This window comes from Ananas comosus, unplaced genomic scaffold, assembly GCF_001540865.1.
Source record: "Ananas comosus cultivar F153 unplaced genomic scaffold, ASM154086v1, whole genome shotgun sequence".
Taxonomy (NCBI): domain Eukaryota; kingdom Viridiplantae; phylum Streptophyta; class Magnoliopsida; order Poales; family Bromeliaceae; genus Ananas; species Ananas comosus.
In genome coordinates this window covers 1-13723 of record NW_017890947.1, presented here as the reverse complement: position 1 = coordinate 13723, position 13723 = coordinate 1, and the positions used below count along the sequence as shown (strand labels likewise).

Here is a 13723-nt window from a genome sequence, read left to right as displayed (position 1 = left end):
GACACACCCCCAGTAGCTCCGAGGGCAGAGACCCGACAGGAGACAGTAGTACCACCACCAGTACCTGTAGCAGTAGCTGGGACAGTGTTACCCGAGATGGTGGGGGTTGAGGAGCGAGAGCGGATGATGGAACGACTGAATGAATTCCGTCGCTGCAACCCTCGTATCTTTGATGGGGAGAAGGCGGATCATTGGGTGGTCGAGAAGTGGTTAATGCACATGGAGAAGCTATTTTATGATACTTTTGTTGAGGAGCGGTATCGAGTTTGGTTTGCGACACACCACCTTGATGGCGAGGCTTACAGGTGGTGGGTGGACATCCGGGAGGATCCCCGTGCTGATTTGGCTGCTATCACGTGGAACAGGTTCAAGGAACTGTTGTTGACTACGTACTTTCCTCAGAGTGTTAAGAGACAGATGGAAAGGGATTTGAGAAACCTGAGGCAGGGGGACAGGACAGTGGCAGAGTACGAGCGAGAGTTCTCCCGATTACTGCACTGTGTCTCTTTTGTAGTTCGAGATGATGAGGACAAGGCTCGCATTTTCGAGGTGGGTTTGCGACCTGCGATTTTTCGATTGGTCCAGGCGTCAAACCTATCTACTTACAGGGATGTAGTGAACAGAGCATTGATCGTTGAGAAAGGGGCGGAGATAATGAAAGAAAGGGATGTCGTAGATAGAAGCAAGGGAAAGAGACCAGCAGCTGAGAGCAGTGGTCAGCAGTCCTCCAGGAGACCGCCAAAGTACCCGAGGGGTCAGTCAGGACAGTCGAGGGGTCGAGGTTCTTCAGCACCCCGTGGAGCACCCGAGCGTCGTCGACCGCCGCGTTGTGTTATCTGTGGTGGGCCTCACGTACCGCCACAATGTCCACAGCGTGGGGGCAGGTGTTTTCTTTGCGGCCAGGAGGGCCACTTTCGCTCAGAGTGCCCGAGAGGTTCTTTGCCAGCACCCTCATCAGCGACTGCACCTGCATCTTCAGCTCCGAGCCAGGGGACCCCGACAGCGCCTTATCAGTCTAGGCGACCATCAGGACAGCGGCAATCGGAGAGTTCACAGCAGGGTTCGAGTGGGCGGATGTATGCCGCCCAGACTGAGGGCGCCGCAGCAGCACAGGAGGTCGTAGCAGGTATTATTATGCTTTATGATATTCGAGTTCGTGCATTATTTGATACTGGTGCTTCGCATTCTTTTATTGATCGGCAGTTCGCCGAGTTGCATAGCATTTCTTTAGCACCTACTTTGCATCTGGGACGAGTGATTGTACCTGACCATACCCTTGATGTTCGTGAGTTTTGCCCTCGCTGCCCAGTTAGGGTAGGCGACTGGATTATGCCAGTGGATTTATTGGCACTACACAAACTAGGTGAGTTTGATGTAGTATTGGGTATGGATTGGTTGACACAGTATTATGCCACCATAGATTGCACGAACAGAACGGTGACCTTTAGGGAACCGGGTCAACAGGAGTTTGTTTATAAGGGGTGTTAGAGTTCATTATTCGCAATGACCATCAGCTCGTCGCGCGCACGACAGTTGATCCGGAGAGGATGTGTAGCCTATCTGGCTAGCATTTCTGTGAGTGGTGGTGAAGCCATCAAGATTGATGATATCCCGGTTGTGCGAGAATTCAAGGATGTATTTCCAGCTGAATTGCCGGGCATGCCACCTGATAGGGAGGTTGAGTTTGTGATTGACCTTGTCCCTGGGACTACCCCTATTTCTAAAGCGCCTTATAGGATGGCACCCGCTGAATTGAAAGAGCTGAAGGCACAATTACAAGATCTTTTAGATAAAGGATTTATTCGACCGAGTGTTTCGCCCTGGGGAGCACCGGTGTTGTTTGTTAAGAAGAAGGATGGATCTCTGCGATTGTGCGTGGATTATCGAGAAATCAACAAGGTCACAATCAAGAACAAATATCCATTGCCTAGAATTGATGACTTATTCGATCAGCTGCAAGGGTCGAAAGTATACTCCAAGATTGATTTGCAATCTGGTTATCATCAGCTTAAGATCAAGCCTGAAGATGTCTCTAAGACCGCTTTTAGAACACGGTATGGGCATTATGAATTTACAGTCATGCCTTTTGGATTGACTAATGCGCCAGCAGCCTTTATGGATTTAATGAACCGTGTCTTTAAGCCCTATTTGGATAGATTCGTAGTAGTGTTTATTGACGATATCTTGATCTATTCTCGAAGTGACAAAGAGCATGAAGACCATTTGAGAGTGGTGTTGCAAGTACTTCGAGAAAAGGAACTGTTTGCCAAGTTAAAGAAATGCGAATTTTGGCTTCGAGAAGTGGCATTTCTGGGCCATGTGATTTCAGAAACTGGGATAGCTGTGGATCCACAGAAGATTGAAGCGATTAAAGATTGGCCTAGGCCGACCAGTGTCACAGAGATTCGGAGTTTCCTTGGTTTGGCGGGATACTACCGAAGATTTGTAGAGGGATTTGCAAAGATGTCTACTCCTCTCACTCGACTCACACATAAAGGAGCTAAGTTTCTGTGGAACGAAGCCTGTGAAAGAAGCTTTCAAGAACTGAAGGAACGATTGACTACCGCCCCAATTCTGGCACTGCCTGTTACTGGAGTGGACTATGTGATTTACAGCGATGCGTCGTTGAATGGCTTAGGGTGTGTTCTAATGCAGAATGGCCAGGTGATTGCTTATGCATCACGCCAATTAAAGGATTATGAAAAGAACTACCCTACACATGATCTGGAGTTAGCAGCGGTGGTATTTGCCTTAAAGCTTTGGCGCCACTACCTCTACGGCGAGCGTTGCGAGGTTTACACCGATCATAAGAGCTTAAAGTATCTGTTTACTCAGAAGGAATTAAACTTGAGGCAACGTAGATGGTTGGAGTTGCTCAAGGATTATGATTTGACCATTCTCTATCATCCGGGAAAAGCTAATGTTGTAGCAGATGCTTTAAGTCGAAAATCGACGGAAAATTTGGCGATGTCGATAACAATGCAATCCCTGTTGGTAAAGGAAATGGAGCAATTAAATTTGGAAGTTGTAGCTCCTGATACGCCTTGGAGACTTATGTCATTAGTGGTGCGGCCTACCCTGATCGATCGAATTAAAGAAAAGCAAGCTCAAGATGAATCCCTGCAAAAGATTCGAGTAAAGATCACTGCTGATCATGGTGGTGAGTTTCGAGTGGATGATCAGGGACTGTTAAGATTTTGTGATAGGCTTTGTGTGCCAGCAAATCCAGACATTAAAGAAGAGATTTTAAAAGAAGCCCACCGGGCGCCGTATACTGTACACCCTGGAAGTACAAAGATGTATAAAGATTTGAAGTTAACCTACTGGTGGCCTGGAATGAAAAAGGAAGTTGCAGACTTTGTAGCTAAGTGCTTAACATGTCAGCAAGTTAAAGCTGAACATCGACTTCCTGCGGGAAAACTTCAGAGTTTACCCATACCAGTGTGGAAGTGGGAGAGGATTACTATGGATTTTATCGTTGGATTACCTCGCTCACAAGCAGGTCACGATGCAATTTGGGTAATTGTGGATAGATTGACCAAATCTGCCCACTTTATTCCAATCCACACAACTTGGTCAGGGGAGAGACTCGCACAAGTGTACCTTGATGAAATTGTGCGATTACATGGAGTACCAGCCTCTATTGTTTCTGACCGAGACACCCGATTTGTTTCGCATTTCTGGAGAAGTTTACAGGAGGCTTTGGGTACCCGATTGGATTTCAGTACTGCTTTCCACCCTCAAAGTGACGGGCAGTCTGAGCGTACCATCCAGACCCTTGAGGATATGTTGAGGGCCTGTGTGATTGACTACCAGGGCAGTTGGCCACAGTTCCTCCCGATGGCTGAATTTGCTTATAACAACAGTTATCACGCAAGTATTCAGATGGCACCGTTTGAAGCCCTGTATGGTAGAAAGTGTAGATCACCACTGCATTGGAGTGAAGTGGGTGAGAGATTGGTTTTGGGTCCAGATGTATTACAAGAGGCTGAAGCTAAAGTTCGACTGGCACGAAAACGTCTACTGACAGCACAAAGTCGACAAAAGAGTTATGCGAACAAACGTCGGCGAGAATTGGAATTTCAAGTTGGCGATCATGTATTCCTAAAGGTTTTCCCGACGAAAGGAGTTAAGAGATTTGGCATTCGAGGAAAGTTGAGTCCTCGATTTATTGGACCCTACGAGGTGTTGGAGCGGATAGGCCCCGTAGCGTATCGGCTTGCCTTGCCGCCGAATCTTTCAGGAGTACATAATGTATTTCATATATCTACGCTTCGGAAATATGTTTTTGATCGAACTCACATATTGGAGAGTATTCCAGTAGAGTTGCAGGACGATTTGAGCTTTAAGGAGCATCCAGTGAGGATACTAGCTCGAGAAGTGAAAAGGCTTCGGAATCGCGAAATACCGTACGTGAAAATCCTTTGGAGCAATCACGAGGAACGAGAAGCCACTTGGGAGTTGGAGAGTGCGATGTTAGAGCACTATCCCCATCTTTTCTCGACGGAATCTTGAGGTAAGTGTTTATAAGTTTCGCGGACGAAACTTCTTTTTAGGAGGGGTGAATGTAATACACTGAACTTTTGCAAACTGCGGAGTTCGAGTATGTGGAATGGTGTGTGGATCACTCCTACATGTTCTAAAAGGTTAGAACAAGTGTTTGGATAAGTTAGAGGATGATTGGAATGTTAAAAGTGAGAATTTGCATTGATCTGGCGAAAAGCAGCATTTTCTGCTTGCTGTACCGGTACAGCCCTTACCTTGTACCGGTACAAGCTGGCAGATTCGGGGCAGCAAGGTTAGTTTGGTAATTTCACATCTTGTTCTCAGCTATTTGATCCCAGCACGACTCCTGGAGCTTGCTGGAGTGTGCTAGAGCTCAGAAGAGGGTTCTCCACCATTTCTCTCTTTCTCTCTCTAGGGTTTTTCTCTCTCTACATCGAAGTCGCCGATTTCGCTCGTTTTCGTCGTCGCGCGCGTTCTTCGCTGGTTGCGAGCGTCGCAGCGCCTTTGGGGACGTGTGAGAGAGTGTTTTGGAAGACTCTTTGCTGTCCTGAACCAGTAGGGTCACTGGTTGGAGGCTTGGCGAGGTAAGCGGCTTCCGTTTTCCATTTTCGGCAATTTCTTGGACGAATTATGTATAGTTTTGGAGTTGTTGCTTCTAGCTGTTTTAAACTGAGGTTTTAGCATTTAAAGATGAGTTATTTAACTGTGAATTAATCTCAGTAGACCAGGGATAAGCTACTTTGAAGCTTAATTGGAAGAATTAGCCATTTCGGAAGCTATTTCGGACTATACGCGGGTTATTCTATCGAATTGATGCAATTTGGGCATTGTGTCTTCGCAGCAGGTTTTTGAACCACGTGGAGCTTATTTGATGACCTAGGAGGCTGGTTTAGAAGGTGTTCTACCCTAAGGTAAGTAAGAATTTCAGCTAGGAAGCCGAAATTGCAAGATTCCGATCATAATTGCTATTATTGATGAGTTTGATGTCGTTTCGGAATTGTTCGCAGCGAGAGGGTGTGTGACCCTTGGACCGCCTTCGTTTGGCCTTGGAGGACCTTTTGGAAGCTTAACGTGAGGTATTGAACTAAGCCAAAACAGGGATTTAAGCTTTTCCAATGTACAAAGTGTATTTGCGCCGAAATGGGCCTTTTCAATCGTAATTTTGATACGATATGTATGCTTCGTGTTCAGCTGGATTGCGACCTAGTGGAGCTGAACTTTGGAACTCCTTGGACTGTTTTGGAGCCTAGTACTAGGTGGGTCGGACCTAACCAGAGCAAGTGGAGCTCCCCTATGTTCTATATGTGCTATAGAATTGGTGTTGTTGTGCGCTTTTGTGTTTGATATAGGACTTGAGAAGTAAATTGACTTGAAATCTCTATAAAGTAGAGAACACATATACATGAACGTATTTGTCTTTATATTCAATTCAGTTGAATGACTTATGCGTATTTATCTTTATATTCAATTTAGTTGAATGACTTATGAACAAGTGTAGAATGCACTTATGAAACGTAGAGAACAATGACATTCTCTTTTACTCGCTTGATCACACGTAGAGAACTATGACATGCTTGTGCCTATGTTGATAGTGCCATGATAGTGAAAGATCCTAATGCCATATGTAAATTAGCATTACTCCTGTATGCTTACTAAACTAGTGGATTCTAGTTGTTGTTAATATTTGTTATACTGAAATGTCGATCAAAGGATCGAGAGCGAGAACATTGCAAATGAAAACATGAGAATTGAGACATGTGGACAGTGGAATTTGCTTGCTTGCCATCGTGCTCATTCGCACATGCTTGTGAGGGTCGCTCCCTACAAGCCGGCACTCCGGAGTTGGCCTACGCGACAGTTGCTCGCCCGTGCGGGATTGGGTGCCGAAGTGGATTGCCGTGGGGAGTGTATACTACCACGGGGCCATTAGGCGCGGCGCAAGCTGGACTACCTTGGGTAGGTCCCTGTGAATGAAAGGAAAGTACTAAATGAAAAAGGACAGTAATGAATGTTTATTACTTAAAGTGTACAGTAGTCACTTTTATGTTCGTGCTTATACTCATGTCTATGTTCATGATTACAGAAGTTGCTATATCTCTTTTATGCAAATGGTTCATTACTGTAGAAAGCTATTACATGTCGATTACATGCTTATTACTTATTAGCATCATGCTTATAAATCATGCAATTATTGTTATTGCTTCCATTTAGTACATCTTGAGCCTAGTGGTGTAATTCGCCGAGGCTGGCGGCTTACCCACTGGGAACTATTGTTAATAGTTCTCACGCCCTTTTGGTGGTTGTTTTTACAGAGCCATCTACAGGAGAGGCTAGGGATCGTGGCAAGGGAGTCGCGCCTAGCTAGGGACTACTAGGAGCGTGCTAGTCGATCACCTTGCTACTCGGGCTACGGCCGAGGGTGATGTCCATATATATATAGAGAGACCACCATTGTATCTATTCTTTTTGTGTACCCATGATGTATTTCTACTTTCGGGGTTGAGATTATAGTGGTGTTACTTCTCCTTTTTGCTGAGATCGTGGATTGTATACTCTATATATATTGACTTGGATTGGATACTCGTTGTTTATATCGACTTGTACATTGCTCTGATATCAGGATAGGACTTCCTTTGTTTTACTTTCTATCGACTTGTTGCTTGTAGACGCCTTATATACTGCAGGTGTATGGCGGGTCTGTGCACGTGCCGGATATGCTTCCGCTGGTACCCGGGCGTGACAGCACGATACGGGAGAACTCTCGCTCGTATTGCTCGACCGAGCGGTCTCCTTGCCGCAGCTTCCGGAACCTATCCTGAAGCTTTCGCTTTTCGCTTTTCGCTATCGGGGAAATAGGCCGAAAACACCAATCCCCGAAACTCTTCCCAAGCATAGGAGGGAGACTAGGCGATCGATTTCGCTTAACGCCTTTCCACCACACCTTTGCCGACTGTTTAAGATAGTGCACGGCTAGGTTTACCTTGTCTCACTCCAACGTGTACAGATCCTCGAAGAGTGTTTCCATGGAATCGATCCACATCTCAACGATCCACGGATCGGCGTCCTTGTGACGCACTGGACTTTTGCAAATTGCGGGGTTCGAGTGTTTGGACAGTGTCCCGAGTCTTTCCAGACTTTCTGGTGGGTCGTTGACAGTGTTCCGACCTATGGCTCGTATTCCGAGAATTGTAGTATTTTATGTAGCGCTAAGGTCACTAAAAAGTTGAACTTAGCCTACTCTCGGATTGCATTCTGCAAAAAGTGTACCGGTACACTCTTGATGGCCGTACCGATACACACTTTGTACCGGTACACGCTTGATGGTTGTACCGGTACACTTGTGGCAAATTGCGAACCCGAGCCTCGGGTTTGCATTTTCGTAGGATGTGTACCGGTACACTTTCCCGTGTACCGGTACACTTTGGCAGAATCTGAGCAGTTTGAACTGCAGGGGGTTTTTCGCAATTGTGGATTGGTGCATTCCTATTAGTACCTCCCCACGCCTCGGGTCTTCCTGAGCTTGGCACCAGCAGGAGGAAGATAAGGGAGCTCTCCCACACCTCCTCATTCCTTTTCTTTGATTTTGCTTGGATTTTTAGAGTTTAAAACACCTCTTTTTTGCTCCTTTTTGGTATTGGAGGCTTTTCCACCATTAGAGCTTTGGACTTGGAGTAGGTGGAGGTTTGATCTTGGAATTCAAAGGTTTAGAACTTGATTGAAGCTTCTAAGAGGTTAGTAACCCCTTCTCTTCCTCTGATTTTGGTTTTGAAGCTTTTTTACTAGATGAACCTAGTGTTGGGACTTAGGGTTTATTTGGGGCTTTTTGATCTAGGGCTTTGAGGCTAGATTTAGTTTGGTTTTAGAACCTTCCTTGGGCTTGGATTGGAAGGGTTCTAGCTCTCTTTGGAGCTTTGGAAGAGATTTCTACTCTTGAGGTAAGTTTTGGCCCTTTTTGCTCCTAGGTTAATGTTGGATTAGTGTAAGATGGTCGTAATGCTCTCGTATTCTCTTCGCTGATCACTTTTAGGATATCTTGAGGCTCGTGGACAACTTTTTTCGGCGAATCGAGACCCTACGCGACGGTTCGGTGGGTTTGACCTAGCCTACATATGATTCTTCATTATGTTATTTATGTTCCGTAAATTGAAAAACTGCATGTTCATATCAAATTATTTATTATGATTTTTAGAATGTCTGAAAATGCATAATATTATAATATGAGAAATTTTGGACCTCTAATGTAGTAGAGAGTTGCTAGGGAAGATCTTTGGTTGCATTTAGCATTTCTCTATGAGAACTTGGTTCATGCTTCTAATATAATAATGAGTTCGGATTCATGCATGTAGACTTGAGGTTACTTGTGACATGAAAGATGACAAGATTGCCATTTTAGAAGGTAAGTGAACTAGAGAGCTCTAATGTCATATCAGCGGCATTGAGCTCGGGACATGTGAGAACCTAGTGATAGGGCCATTAAGGGATTTGAATACATATTGAACATCCAAATTGCCTAATGTCAATGAAGGGGCACTTAGCGTGGCAAATGTTGAAACTTCACATTGTGACTTAAACTAGATCTTCGGGATGCTAGTGCCATACCATATTGAGACATGCGGATTGAATTTTTGAGACTTGACTTTGCTTGCTTGCCATTTGTGCTCATTCGCACATGCTTGTGAGGGTCGCTCCTACAAGCCGGCACTTGCGAGTTGCCTACGCGACTTATGTTCGCTCGTGCGGTATTGAGAAGCTACGGGGTCGAGTGGGATAGACACATTCCAAGAGTAGGAATGTCGGCTACCAACAGGCACTTAGGTGGCACACAGAGCTGGACTACCCTTGTAGGTCCTTAATTGGAAATGGAAATCGATATGGTGTTGAATTATGAACTATCACTACTAGATAGGAAATAGTAGTTGGATTACTTGGACACTCTTATGATATAGCATTGTACATTTAGTATAACTTGCCGATTCCATTATTGCATCGTATATACTAGGTTGTTTGGATAGAGTTTACCCTTATGGCATTGACATATGCATCGTGAGGGTTACTGTTTATTATTGAGACATGTTGGTATGCTTCGATATATTGCCTTATGATAGCGTAGATTACATTACATGACATCGTTTATTCTTGAGTTTAACAATTTAGCATTTAATTATGCTTTATATCGCAGTCATTTATTGTTATTATAATTGTACTTACCCCCTTTTCTTTTGGGGCCTAGTGGTGCATTGAGCTGTGGTCAGTAATTGCCCACCTGGAACTATAAATTATAGTTCCCACGCCCTCTTTTTCTCCGATGTTTTTCAGAGCCTTCCACTCAGGTGAGGCCAGGACCGCGGACAGGGAGTTGCTTCGAGCTACGCTTCCTTCGAGGACGATTCGCTAGGTGTCTACCCTCTCGCTGTGTTTTTATTTTGGAGAGGTTGAGAGTTCTACCAGTGTACTAGTGACCACCATTTTTGTAATTAGAGGCTGATCTCGTATAACTTGTGTTTACTTTCATGTATTAGTTTGTTCTATTACTATTAGTATAGATGCTAGAACTTTACTCGCTCTGATCTGATATCATTAGTTGCTTGTTATTTCACTCATTTATTGGTTCACATCTCTTGCTTTTACTTCCGCTTTTTTGTAGACGCCTTATATGTGTAGACATATGGCGGTCTGCCACGCTAACCGGAAGGGCCTCGCCGGTCCCGGGCGTGACAGATTAATTTGGTATCAGAGCCTAGGGTTGAGTTTAGTGAACCTAGCGAACCTTAGGCCGGTTGGACTATAGGAATTAGGCTCGTGAGAGACGAGGTCTAATTGACTTGTGAGCGAAAGTATTAATGATTGGGTTATGACAACTCTAAAAAGTTAGAGTGTTGATCGGAGTGTATGGCTTATAATTTCGTGAGGGTTACGTTGCGGCCGACAACGAGTAACATCGGAGTTAGTAGTGAAGGACACTTCCTTACTTTCGCACGATTGGGGTTTTATCTATTTGAGGCGGGATGCGATAGCGGTGGGTTACTAACTTGCGCTTTTATGCTTGTAGTGAACGATGCCGATTACACCCCCAGTCTGCCGGGGCGGATGATGCGGCACACCCCGAGGAGGTCGAGACCTCGCCTACTTCCGGATCTAGTGAGGTCCGTGACCTGAGGCCCAGCTTGCGGTTCTTACTGATCTAATGGCGCAGCAAGACGCAGCGGCGCAGTCGATAGGCTGAGGTGGCTCAGCGGAGGAGCGGCGGAATGAAGCATCTGAGGACCTCCTACTTCAGCAGCGGCAGCTTCAAGGGAGACCCAGGGTCTACAACCGCCAGCACCCGTGTGGAACGTCGCAACCGGGGCGCAGTCCCCTGCGCCCAGTTCTTCCGTGGCACTGCGACCACAACCTCGGAGGGGTGCTGCGGTACCCCCAGTGCGGAGAGCCGCGCGACGGGGGCGGCATTCCCCGTATGCCGAGGGAGCCGAACGGGATCGCTCAGGAGCGCCTCAGTGAGTTCAGGAGGTGTAACCCGAGAATGTTTGATGCGAGAATGTCGACCACTGGATCGTTGAGAATGGTTGATGCATATGGAGAAAACTATTTTGAGATACCTCTTTGTGGAGGACGGGATAGAGTTTGGCTCGCCCACTCACTTTCTGGACCGGCGAGGCCTACCGTTGGTGGTTGGACATCCAGGACAATCCTAGCACCGACTTGACAGCCGATCACATGGACGCGATTTAAGGAGGCTTCTTCTGGCGGATTACTTTCCTAACCAGCGTCAAGAGGAAGATGGAGCAGGACTTGCGCAGCTTGCGCCAGGATGAGCGTCCGTGCCGAGTACGAGAGGAGTTTCTCGATTACTCCATTGTGTGCCTTTTGTGGTGCGGGATGACGAGGACAAAGGCCGCATCTTTGAGCGGTTTGCGGCCTTCTATCTTTCCGTTGGTGCAGTCTTCCACTCCGACCTACCGGAGGTTGTGGATCGAGCATTGATAGTTGAGGCAAGGAGCGTGCGGATCTGCAGGAGCGTCGCAAAGAGCTTGGAGAAAGGGAAGGGGAAGAACCCGCGCTGAGGGTGGCGAGTCAGACGCACTCACGAGGCCGCCGGGCATCCCAGGAGCAGGAGCCAGTCGCGAGAGACGCGGCCAGTCTACTCAGCGAGGAGCACCCGATCGTCGTCAGGCTCCCCGCTTGCGTGATCTGTGGCCGGTCTCATTACCCCGCGCAGTGGTTCACGCAGGCCGGGGCAGGTCTTCTCGTGTGAGTCAGGAGGCCACTTCCAGTCGGATTGCCCGAGGAGTCCATTGCCAGCGCCATCTGCGGCATCTGCACCAGCATCACCAGGTCCCAGCCAGGGGACATCCTTCTGCGCATCACCAGGCAGGGCGCCGCCAGTTCTGCGACAGACGGAGGGGTCACTGACAGGCGCGCAGCCGGGCGCATGTACGCGGCCGCCAGACTTGAGGAGGCGGCGGAGCCGAGAAGGTGGTTCAGGTATCAATTTTACTTTATGGTATTCGAGCTAGAGCTTTGTTTGATACGGGTGCATCGAATTCATTCATTGATCGCTGTTTGCGAGCTGCATGGCGTCCCACTTCTATCCTGTTCATCCGGCCGAGTTGTTGTACCCGATTATTCTTTGGACATTCGGGAGTTCTGCCCAAGTTGCCCTGTTCGAGTTGGAGATTGGATCCTGCCCCGTGGACTTCCTAGCCTTGCATAAACTCGGGGAGTTTGACCGTTGATTGGGCATGGATTGTTGACTAAGTACTTGTGCCACACATCGATTGTAAGAATCGAACGGTGACATTTAGAGAGCCGGGCAGGCGGAGGTTGTGTACCGAGGATGCCAGAGTTCGCTAAATTTGGCGATGACGATTAGCTCTTCTCGAGCTCGGCAATTGATTAGTAGAGGCTGCGTACCTACTTGGCTACTGTTATGCTGCGGGGCGAAGGTGACGCCCCTAGGATTGAGGATATTCCCGTAGTACGGGAGTTTGGAGATGTTGTTTCACGCGGAGCTACCCGCATGCCCTCCTGATAGGAGAGATGAGTTTTGTGGTAGATCTCGTCTCGCGGGACCACCCCACATCTCAAAGGCGCCCTAATAGATGGCACCAGCAGAGTTTGAAGGAGCTGAAGGCACAGTTGCAGGATCTCTGACAGGGTTTCGTGAGACGCGTGATGTGCACCTTGGGAGAGCTACGTTTGTTTGTGAAGAAGAAGGATGCATCACTTCGCTTATGCGTGGACAACTACGTGAACTTAATAAAGTCACGAAGAACAAGTATCCATTGCTGAGGATTGAATGATCTATTTGATCTCGCTCTAGGGATCTTGTATATATTACCAAAATTGACTATGAGTCGGATATCACCAGTTTGGAATCAGACCTGAGGACTTGTCGAAGAGGCTTTTAGAACACTGGTACTGGACATTAATGAGTTACCGTATGCCGTTTGGGCTTACTAATGCCCCAGCTTTTATGGTCTAATGACGTGTTTTCAAGCCTTACTGATAGATTGCCGTGGTGTGTCATCGACAGACATCCTAGTGTATTCCGAAGTGAATCGATCACGAGAAACGACCTTGAGACTTGGTACTTTCAAGTGGCTTCGGAAAAGAAGCTCTATGCCAAGTTTGAAAAAGTGTGAATTTTTGGCTTAGAGAAGGTGGCGGTTTTTGGCCATGTGATTTCAGATCAGGCATAGCCGTGACCCGAGAAAAATGAAGCTATCAAGGATTGGCCGAGGCCGACGAGCGTGACCGAGAATACGGAGCTTCTTGGTTTGGCCGGCTACTACCGACGTTTGTCGAGGGATTTGCGAAGATTATCTATCCCCTCCGACGAACTCACGCATAAGGGCGACCAAGTTTATGGAATGATGCTTGTGAAAGGGAGCTTCAAGAGTTGAAGCAGCGATTGAGGACTACCCCGATCTTACCGTTGGCCGACCTGCTGGAGAGGGTACTGTGATTACAGCGTGAGCTTCCTTTAACGGAATTGGGCTGTGTCTGTAATGCAGGACGGGAAAAGTGATCGCGTACGCATCTCGCCAATTGAAGGACTATGAAAAGAATTACCGACCACCACGATTGGATGCGGCCGTAGTCTTTGCATTGAAGCTATGGCGCCACTACTTATATGGCGAACGGTGCGAAGTAATATACGGACCACAAAAGACGCTTCAAAGTATCTATTCACTCAGCAAGAGTTGAACTTGAGGCA

The 13723-nt window shown here is 47.0% G+C and overlaps 1 long non-coding RNA gene across 1 annotated transcript; it reads left to right on the top strand.

Annotated features, from left to right (window-relative positions):
* Positions 1-5395: 5395 nt before the first annotated feature.
* Positions 5396-5991, top strand: LOC109704464. The gene is made up of 3 exons (XR_002214387.1): positions 5396-5417; positions 5514-5582; positions 5698-5991. It is a non-coding gene; the product is annotated as an uncharacterized LOC109704464 (long non-coding RNA).
* Positions 5992-13723: the final 7732 nt, after the last annotated feature.